We start from the raw sequence: 10,000 nt of genomic DNA, 5'->3' as shown, positions 1-10,000 counted from the left end.
ACAATTTAGATATAAAAAACAATATATATGAGAATCGTCAGTTCCCTCATGCAGCAAAACTAGATATTAACAAATCAATGCAAATTTACGACCACAGAAAAGCAAAGAAGTATGTTACTGTGCAATTATTTCTCTCGCTTAGTGTACTAGAGCTTAGTTGTTTGCCTCCTGCCTGAGCTTGTGTATATTGGAAGTGCTTGTTATGTTACTGCCATCACCAAGCTATTAACTGTGTGTGTGTGTGTGTGTGTGTGTGTGTGTGTGTGTGTGTGTGTGTGTGTGTGTGTGTGTGTGTGTGTGTGTGTGTGTGTGTGTGTGTGTGTGTGTTTACCTAGTTGTATTTACCTAGTTGTAGTTTTACAGGGCCTGGGCTTTATGCTCGTATGGCCCCGTCTCCATATCTACACTTATCCAATTTTTCTTTAAAACTATGCACACTCGTTGCTGACATCACTTCCTCACTCAAACTGTTCCAAGTCTCAACACATCTTTGCGGGAAACTATATTTTTTAACATCTCTCAGACATCTTCCTTCCTCAGTTTCTTACTATGCGATCTTGTGCTTCTAATGTCATATTCTTCTCTCAGGATTAGTTTCTCATTATCCACTTGATCCATTCCGTTAATCAATTTATAAACTTGTATCAGATCCTCTCTCTTCTCTGTTCCAGGGTTGGTAGATCCATAGCTTTTAGTCTCTCCTCATATGTCATCCCTTTAAATTCTGGAACCATTCTTGTAGCCATTTTTGTAGTCTCTCCAATTTCTTATGTGTTTCTTTTTATGGGGTCCACACAACTCCTGCATATTCCAATCTGGGTCTTATTTTAGTACTTATCAATTTCTTCATCATTTCTTTGTCCATATAGTGAAATGCTAATCCAATATTCCTTAGCAAATTATACGTCTCTGAAAATTCTATCAATATGGCTTACCGGTTGATTGTTTTCTTCCATCGTCACTCCCAAGTCCTTTTCCTTTTTACTTTTTCTAGTTCTACTCCATCTCCCATCTTATAGATTCCCACTGGTCGTCTTTCACTTTTTCCCATTTCCATGACATGGCTTTTGTCCACATTGAATTCCATCTCCCATTTTTTACTCCATTTCCAGATCTTGTTTAAGTCTTCCTGCAGTATTTCACAATCCTCTTTTTGTTTTGACTCTGCACAGTTTCGCATCGTCCGCAAACAGATTTATGTAGCTGTTCACTCCCTCTGGCATGTCGTTTATATATATGAGAAAAGTATTGGCGCCAATACTGACCCCTGTGGCACTCCGCTGTCTACTGCTCTCCACTTGGACTTCATATCTTTAACTATCGTCCTTATTTCTCTCCCCTTCAAGTAATTTTCCATCCATCTCAATGTGCTTCCTTTTAAGCCACCCTTCTCCTCTAACTTCCATAGTAATCTTTCATGTGGCACTTTATCAAACGCCTTTTTTAAATCTAAATAAATACAGTCAATCCATCCCTCTCTCTTGTACTTTATCAACTATTCTAGAGTAGAAACTCAATAAATTTGTTACACACGACCGACCTTTTCTAAAACCAAATTGGCTATTTGATAATAATTTGTTGTCTTCAAGAAACTCAATCCATTGTTTCTTTATTACTCTTTCACACATCTTGCATATTACACTAGTTAGTGATACCGGTCTGTAATTTAAAGGTTCTTCCTTCCTTCCGCTCTTATATATGGGAACCACCTCAGCTCTTTTCCATTCTACTGGTACTGTTCCATTTTCTATTGAGCATTTTATGATGTTGTATATAGGACTTCCTAGTTCTTATCTACATTCTTTTAATATTCTGCCTGAGACTTCATCCGGTCCCATTGCCTTCTGCTCATCTAATTCCGTCATCAACTCTTTTATTTCAAGCTTGGTTACTTTAATCTTTCATATGGACAGTCTCTCTATTACCCTGTGGTCTTTCAAATTTGGATTCCTTAGTAAAGACCTCCTAAAATTTACTATTTAAAAGTACTGCCATACTGTGTGTGTGTGTGTGTGTGTGTGTGTGTGTGTGTGTGTGTGTGTGTGTGTGTGTGTGTGTGTGTGTGTGTGTGTGTGTGTGTGTGTGTGTGTGTGTGTGTGTGTGTGTGTGTGTGTAGATGTGTGCGTGCAGCAAATCGAAAATGCTGTACTGGACGTCTAATAGTTTGGTGCTTATTGGTGCATATTGTATTCACTGTGGGGTGTGTATTCGCTGTAAATTCCCTCCACTCTCTCTCTCTCTCTCTCTCTCTCTCTCTCTCTCTCTCTCTCTCTGCGGGAGACGTAATATGACCAGCAATTCTCGGCGACAAATCAGACTGCTCCTGTTTAATGAAAGGAACACAACACTAATTTCAAAGCAGGGTCGGCCATGTGGAGACTTCGTTAGTGCTTCATGCAGCGTGGCGTCTCTATCTAGACACACTTATCATACCCGATGCTTCTGATTGACAACCGCCCTGATGTGCAAAACTTGGAATATAAGAGATGCTTAGATTTCTTAAAGTTACACACGTCCATTTGCACTCTTAATGAAATGAAAAACTGTTTTCCTTCCTTTCATGACCAAGTTGCGGCCAACGAGGTGAATTGGAAAGTCGAGAGGAGAGAGAGAGAGAGAGAGAGAGAGAGAGAGAGAGAGAGAGAGAGAGAGAGAGAGAGAGAGAGAGAGAGAGAGAGAGAGAGAGAGAGAGAGAGAGAGAGAGAGAGAGAGAGAGAGAGAGAGAGAGAGAGAGAGAGAGAGAGAGAGAGAGAGAGAGAGAGAGAGAGAGAGAGAGAGAGAGAGAGAGAGAGAGAGAGAGAGAGAGAGAGAGAGAGAGAGAGAGAGAGAGAGAGAGAGAGAGAGAGAGAGAGAGAGAGAGAGAGAGAGAGAGAGAGAGAGAGAGAGAGAGAGAGAGAGAGAGAGAGAGAGAGAGAGAGAGAGAGAGAGAGAGAGAGAGAGAGAGAGAGAGAGAGAGAGAGAGAGAGAGAGAGAGAGAGAGAGAGAGAGAGAGAGAGAGAGAGAGAGAGAGAGAGAGAGAGAGAGAGAGAGAGAGAGAGAGAGAGAGAGAGAGAGAGAGAGAGAGAGAGAGAGAGAGAGAGAGAGAGAGAGAGAGAGAGAGAGAGAGAGAGAGAGAGAGAGAGAGAGAGAGAGAGAGAGAGAGAGAGAGAGAGAGAGAGAGAGAGAGAGAGAGAGAGAGAGAGAGAGAGAGAGAGAGAGAGAGAGAGAGAGAGAGAGAGAGAGAGAGAGAGAGAGAGAGAGAGAGAGAGAGAGAGAGAGAGAGAGAGAGAGAGAGAGAGAGAGAGAGAGAGAGAGAGAGAGAGAGAGAGAGAGAGAGAGAGAGAGAGAGAGAGAGAGAGAGAGAGAGAGAGAGAGAGAGAGAGAGAGAGAGAGAGAGAGAGAGAGAGAGAGAGAGAGAGAGAGAGAGAGAGAGAGAGAGAGAGAGAGAGAGAGAGAGAGAGATCCGGTACGGAGCTGTTTTCTCCACTTCCACCTTCCCTTCGCCTGCCCGGGAAACAACGACCGCTCCGCCTACCTCCACTGCTTCCACCGCCACACAGAGCGACTGTGACACCTCCCCAACGTCCACTGTCACTCCTTCTGCCACACAGAGTGACTGCTCGGTACTCACTACCACGTCTACCGCCACACAGAGCAGCAGGGACTCTTCCTCCATAAACACAGCGAACGGAGTAGATCGCGGTGCCTCTGTTCGCCCACGAACCTCTCCTCAGACCACTTCAGGAGATTGGAGAAAAAAGAAATCTAAGAGGGAAGTGCAGCAGGACGCGAGGAGGGTGTCCAGCGAAGGACTGAGGACTCACCAGGCCACCAAGCAGACACAAAAGCGAGCCAAGGCAAAAGTGTGTGAGTACTGCTCACGGAAAGGACACACTTCTGCTACTTGCCACGCCAGAACTGACGATTTACGTCAGGAGCGTCTCCTACAGCGGCTTCTTACGGTGGAAAGATACACAGCCACACCCTTCCCACCTGCAGCGCCTCAGCCCGCCCACCCCCTCACTTCATTTCAGTCCTTGCCACAACCTCGCCCACTCCTTCCTCAGCCTGGTATCTGGAATCAGAACCAGGGGCGGCAGTGGACCACCCTCTTCACCAGTACCAGCAGTCGGCCGCGGACCCTAACCACCACCTCGGACTAGCAGGCCTCGCTCACTACCATCCCTCACCATGGTACAGCCAGCTTGCCCCGCCGCCAACTAAAGGTCGTCTCTAGCAACGTCCGTGGTCTCCGGACTAACCTTGCAGACTTATACCACAACTGTGTGCAACGACACAATGCAGACGTTGTTGTGGTGACCGAGACATGGCTGAACAGTGAGGTGGAGCCCACGTATGGCAGGATGCAGGGCTTCACCCACTGGGTGAGGAGGGACCGACAGGAGCGAACAGGAGGTGGAGTGGCTGTCTGCTTCAAGGAAGGAATGCAGGCCCAGCTACTCGACATAGACACGCCTCCAATGATGGAGATGATGTACTTCCGAGTAATGCTGGCAGACCGCTCAGCCCTCCTGCTGTGTGCCCTGTATCGCCCCCCGCGACAAGGGCCTGACTCACTCTGTACCTGACTGAGACCTTAGACAACCTGATGATGGCACACAGCTGCAGCCACGTGCTGATTGTGGGGGATCTCAATCACCACCTGGAAAGAGACGCCTACGAGAATCTCCTGAGGTGCAGGGTCTGACAGATCATGTCACCTTCCCCACACATGAACGAGGAGGGACATTAGACCCTGTCATCTCAGACTACCAGGAAGACAAGCTTCAGTGTCATCAGCTGGGGCTCGTGGGCAGCTCTGACCATCACGCTGTACTGACACAGCTGGAAGTGGGCGTGGCTCAGGACGAGGCCACCACCCGCACCATCTGGCTGTGGAACAAAGCAGACTGGGCTTCCCTGCGCCGCGACCTGACCCACACCCCATGGGCCACTCTGCTACAGGGAGGAGCAGAGAGTGAAGCACTTGCACTCACCTCTCACCTTCTCGCCCTCCAGAGACGCCACGTCCCACACAGGGAATACACCACCAGATCGACGGATCAGCCATGGTTTGGCTACCGTTGCCGTGTTGCTGCCGAGGCAAAGTATGCTGCCTGGCTCCGCTACAAGAGGAACCCGACTCGGCGCAACAAGGACCTGCACAGGGCTGCATGCAGGAGGATGGTGGTAACCAGCAAGTGGGCCTTAAAAAAGTGGGAGGAAAGCCTGCGCCGGAAACTGTGTGGCACTGGCGTAGGAAACAAAACTTGGTGGTCTCTTGTTAAGGACAAACAAGGAACTGGCCACCAAGAATCCATCCTCCCTCAGCAAGCAGGACGGTACTGTCGCCACCAGCAGTAAGGAGAGGGCACAGTTGCTGGCTTCCTTGTTTGCTGGAAAATGAAGGTCGGGAATCCACAGCAGCCACCGCCTCAGCTGGTCCAGCAATGTGAGAAGACTGTCACCATGGTGGAGGTGACGCATCAGCAGGTGAAGCGATTATTGCGGGGCTGGACACACAGAAAGCCACCGGCCCTGATGACATCAGCCCGCACCTGCTGAAGCGATGCTCCCAGGAACTGGCTGCCCTCTCACCCAAGTTCACAACTTGTGTACGGGAAAACGTCTGGCCTTCAGTGTGGAAGGAGGCTCGAGTAGTTCCTGCACACAAAAAGCTCCAGGACGGACCCAAAAACTACAGACCCATATCCCTGTTGTCAGTGGTGGGTAAAGTGTTTGAGAGGGTCGTGGCAGAGGTGGTGTGTAGCCATCTCAAGGACAATGCCCTCCTCTCAGACCAACAGTTTGGGTTCAGACCTGGAAGGTCAACCTCCGACCTAATGATGCTTCTCACCAGGCATTGGCAGGACGCCCTCGACGACGGCAAGGACACTATAGTGGTTGCTTTGGACATAGCAGGAGCTTTTGATAAAGTATGGCACAACGGATTACTAGAAAAGCTTCGTGCTAAAGGCATCCAGGGTGGCTTGCTACGACTCTGGGAAATTACCTGCAGGACAGAAGCCTCAAGGTGGTTGTCAACGGGCAAACATCTGAGTCCCTGCCTGTGGAGGCATCAGTGCCACAGGGTTCAATTCTTGGCCCACCCTGTGGAATATCTACGTGGATGATCTTCTCCAGCTACTGCCAGGAGTCATGGCCTATGCTGATGACTGCACCCTCTCCTATACCTATCCACGCCAGGACAGTGGGCGGGCTGCTGAGGCCATCAATCAGCAGCTACGAGTGATAAAGGAGTGGGGTGCTCGCTGGCAAGTGACATTCGCGCCGGAGAAGACACAAGCAATGGTTGTCTCGGTCCCCAGCCGCCATGGCAGCAATGGCAGGAAAGTTGTCTTTGGCGTTGCTCTCCCACCCAAGATGACGTCAAGATACTTGGAGTGGAGGTGGATCGAGGGCTGAGGTTTGACAGGCATGTCAAAACCATTGCCAAGAAAGCCTCTCACAGGATCTCCGCTCTCAGAAGGATCGCCAGTTTCCTCGACAGGAAGGGGAGACTGCTGCTGTACAAGGCACAGGTGCGGCCCCACCTTGAATACGCAGCTCTCTCCTGGATGTCCTGTGCCGCCACACACAGAAGGAGACTGGACAGCATCCAACGCCGCGCCATACGGCTAGTAGATGCTGCACTACCACCTCACCCAGAGCCTGAGCGTCCCCTTGATTCACTGGAACACCGCAGAGACGTGGCGGCGATCGTAGTGTTCCATAAGGCACAGGTGCAAAGAGTGCCACATCTGGCAGGGCTGCGTCATCCTCTAAGAGTCACCGCACGGAGCACGAGAACGGTGCTCAATGGTGGTGACGCCGTAGAGGTGCCGCGATCCCACGGGTGTCAGCATCAACGCACCTTCGCAGGACGCGTCTCCAGGATGTGGAACTTGTTCACGGCCGCGGTGCCTCACGTCCAGGAGATGAACACACACAGTGTCAAACTGATGGCACATAAGTGGAGACAGACACTGCCAACTCCTCTGACACTCTTTGTGACGTGACACTCAGTGTAGTGCAGTGCGTGAATAGTGCTAGTGAAGTGAAACGAATAGTGCTCCATTTACATGCTGACCATCTTGTATATTATCTATTTTTAAGTCTTGTAAATATTGTAGAGAAATAGATTGTAGTACCCTTAGAATAGGTAGCACACGACAGTGCGCCTTTGGGTACATGTTCCTTTGTATTAAGTTTTGTTTAAATAAAAAAAAAAAAAAGAGAGAGAGAGAGAGAGAGAGAGAGAGAGAGAGAGAGAGAGAGAGAGAGAGAGAGAGAGAGAGAGAGAGAGAGAGAGAGAGAGAGAGAGAGAGAGAGAGAGAGAGAGAGAGAGAGAGAGAGAGAGAGAGAGAGAGAGAGAGAGAGAGAGAGAGAGAGAGAGAGAGAGAGAGAGAGAGAGAGAGAGAGAGAGAGAGAGAGAGAGAGAGAGAGAGAGAGAGAGAGAGAGAGAGAGAGAGAGAGAGAGAGACTGGTTGACATTTCAGTGATTAATTCAATCTGAAGTTTGATTCCTAGTTTATTTTCGTTCAACTGTTCTGAAAAACAAAATTGGTATTTCCTATTCAGTTATGTATTATCTATTCAGTTACTATCTTCTCTCAGTGGACAAGTCACTATCTCTGATCACTTTAGTAATTCCGCAGATAAATTTACGAGTGGTATTTTACCGAGTCTTTTTCTTGATAACTCACTTTCAAAGGTACAAAACTGATGTAAATATAAATCTTGCGGGTAAATAAGAGTGATTAGTGGTACAAAATCTTAGAAATGAGATAGTAATTGTCACCCAGCTTAGCCCTCTAGCATAAAAAGTGCGTCAGGTTAGGGAATACATGTCATTATGTTTCCAATTTAAAAAAAGTAATATTTATTTCACCGAAAGTTTATTTCAAGTATCCGGTCTCCTTGTTTGAATGATGTTTTACAAATTATAGTATAGTTTGTGGGGTTTAGATTCTTTTATTTTTACATTATTTTTAAGTAAGACAGTAAAATCTCTCTCTCTCTCTCTCTCTCTCTCTCTCTCTCTCTCTCTCTCTCTCTCTCTCTCTCTCTCTCTCTCTCTCTCTCTCTCTCTCTCTCTCTCTCTCTCTCTCTCTCTCTCTCTCTCTCTCTCTCTCTCTCTCTCTCTCTCTCTCTCTCTCTCTCTCGTTTAAATCTCTCTCTCTCTCTCTCTCTCTCTCTCTCTCTCTCTCTCTCTCTCTCTCTCTCTCTCTCTCTCTCTCTCTCTCTCTCTCTCTCTCTCTCTCTCTCTCTCTCTCTCTCTCTCTCTCTCACACACACACACACACACACACACACACACACACACACACACACACGGCCCGGTAGCTCAGTGGTTAGAGCGCTGGCTTCACAAGCCAGAGGACCGGGGTTCGACTCCCCGGCCGGGTGGAAATATTTGTGTGTGTCTCCTTTCACGTGTAGCCCCTGTTCACCTAGCAGTGAGTAGGTACGGGATGTAAATCGAGGAGTTGTGACCTTGTTGTTCCGGAGTGTGGTGTGTGCCTGGTTTCAGGCCTATCCGAAGATCAGAAATAATGAGCTCTGAGCTCGTTCCGTAGGATAATAACGTCTGGCTGTCTCGTCAAAGACTGCAGCAGATCAAACAGTGAATTACACACACACACACACACACACACACGTTTAAATAGTAAGCAACGTGACGCCGCCTTTCCCTCGAGACGAAACACACAAGAAAGTCTTAAGCACGTTGTTTGAAAAATATGAAACTGTTATTTACACTTCAGTGCCTCAGGATAAGAGATACGTGCATGCTCCCAGCCAGCTACCGTGCAAGTATCAAGATGACGAAGACCTTAAAAGTTTAAAGGCCGACGGTAATGGCACTCAAGCAAGAAGCGTAAGGTTATCAAGCTGCCCTGTGCAAACAAGGACCAGTCTCTTAAACCCAGAGGTCTCCACAGTGCGGCGCCAGACGAGTGTTGCGGAAGACGTAAGGGAAAGAATTACCTTCCCCGGGACGCTGGGTACTGCACGTGAAGAGTAGCCAGGTACGAGGAGTGGAGCTGGAGGTATGAGAAGAATGATTTTCTCTCTCCATCACTTCTAGCATTGTATCTCTTTGTCTTTTCTCTTTTTTTTTTTTCTTTCAAGCAAAAATTACGTTACATTCTAGACGGCGTTACTCTTATGTTTGTCGTAATGTTAAAATAAGAAATAGTTTCATGGGAATTTTATAATATTGACACTTCCCATTCCTTGCACTTTCATAGCGTTAGCGGTGAAATATTCAGTGTGTCTAATAGTCCAGGAAATGTATTCAATATCGCCCTTGAATGCATGAATAAACTACAGTTCCATCAAGCTTGGTTCTTCTGCGTTTACGTTACACTACTGACCTACTCCTCTGTGACTAGCCAGTTAAAAATGATGAGTAGCAGAAGATCTAAATACTAATAAGATTAATAGTATTTCCACACCAGAACATGTCCCTCAGATCGTCATCCCAGGAGTGAAATTAAGTGCAGGCAACTTTAATGTGGCACGTCTGTCAATAATTGGTACTCGTAATGATGGAAACTCCCCGGTTGCTGTTTGTCAGTTTTCGCTTCTACGTGAAAGATAAAGTTTGCGAGCGTGTGAGATGTGAACACTGGCACCCGGGCAGGGGACCACTCACCTTTTCTCTAATGTTGACTTAATGAATTCTGGAATCATAATTAGAATAAAGTTAGAGATAGGGTAAGCTGTGAATAGAGTACGATGTATGTTGAGAGAGAGAGAGAGAGAGAGAGAGAGAGAGAGAGAGAGAGAGAGAGAGAGAGAGAGAGAGAGAGAGAGAGAGAGAGAGAGAGAGAGAGAGAGAGAGAGAGAGAGAGAGAGAGAGAGAGAGAGAGAGAAGTAAAAACATACAAGAGGAGCCCAGAGATAGAGTAAAGTATCGATCAAGTCTATTCTTAGTCGTGTTTCTTGAAGTTATTCACCAGCAGCGGTTTGGATAATCTTCCATTGGATATTTTTTTTTTTTTACGGTAATGCCTAT

This window comes from Portunus trituberculatus, chromosome 19, assembly GCF_017591435.1.
Source record: "Portunus trituberculatus isolate SZX2019 chromosome 19, ASM1759143v1, whole genome shotgun sequence".
Classification (NCBI taxonomy): domain Eukaryota; kingdom Metazoa; phylum Arthropoda; class Malacostraca; order Decapoda; family Portunidae; genus Portunus; species Portunus trituberculatus.
Note: the sequence above shows the minus strand (reverse complement) of the source record.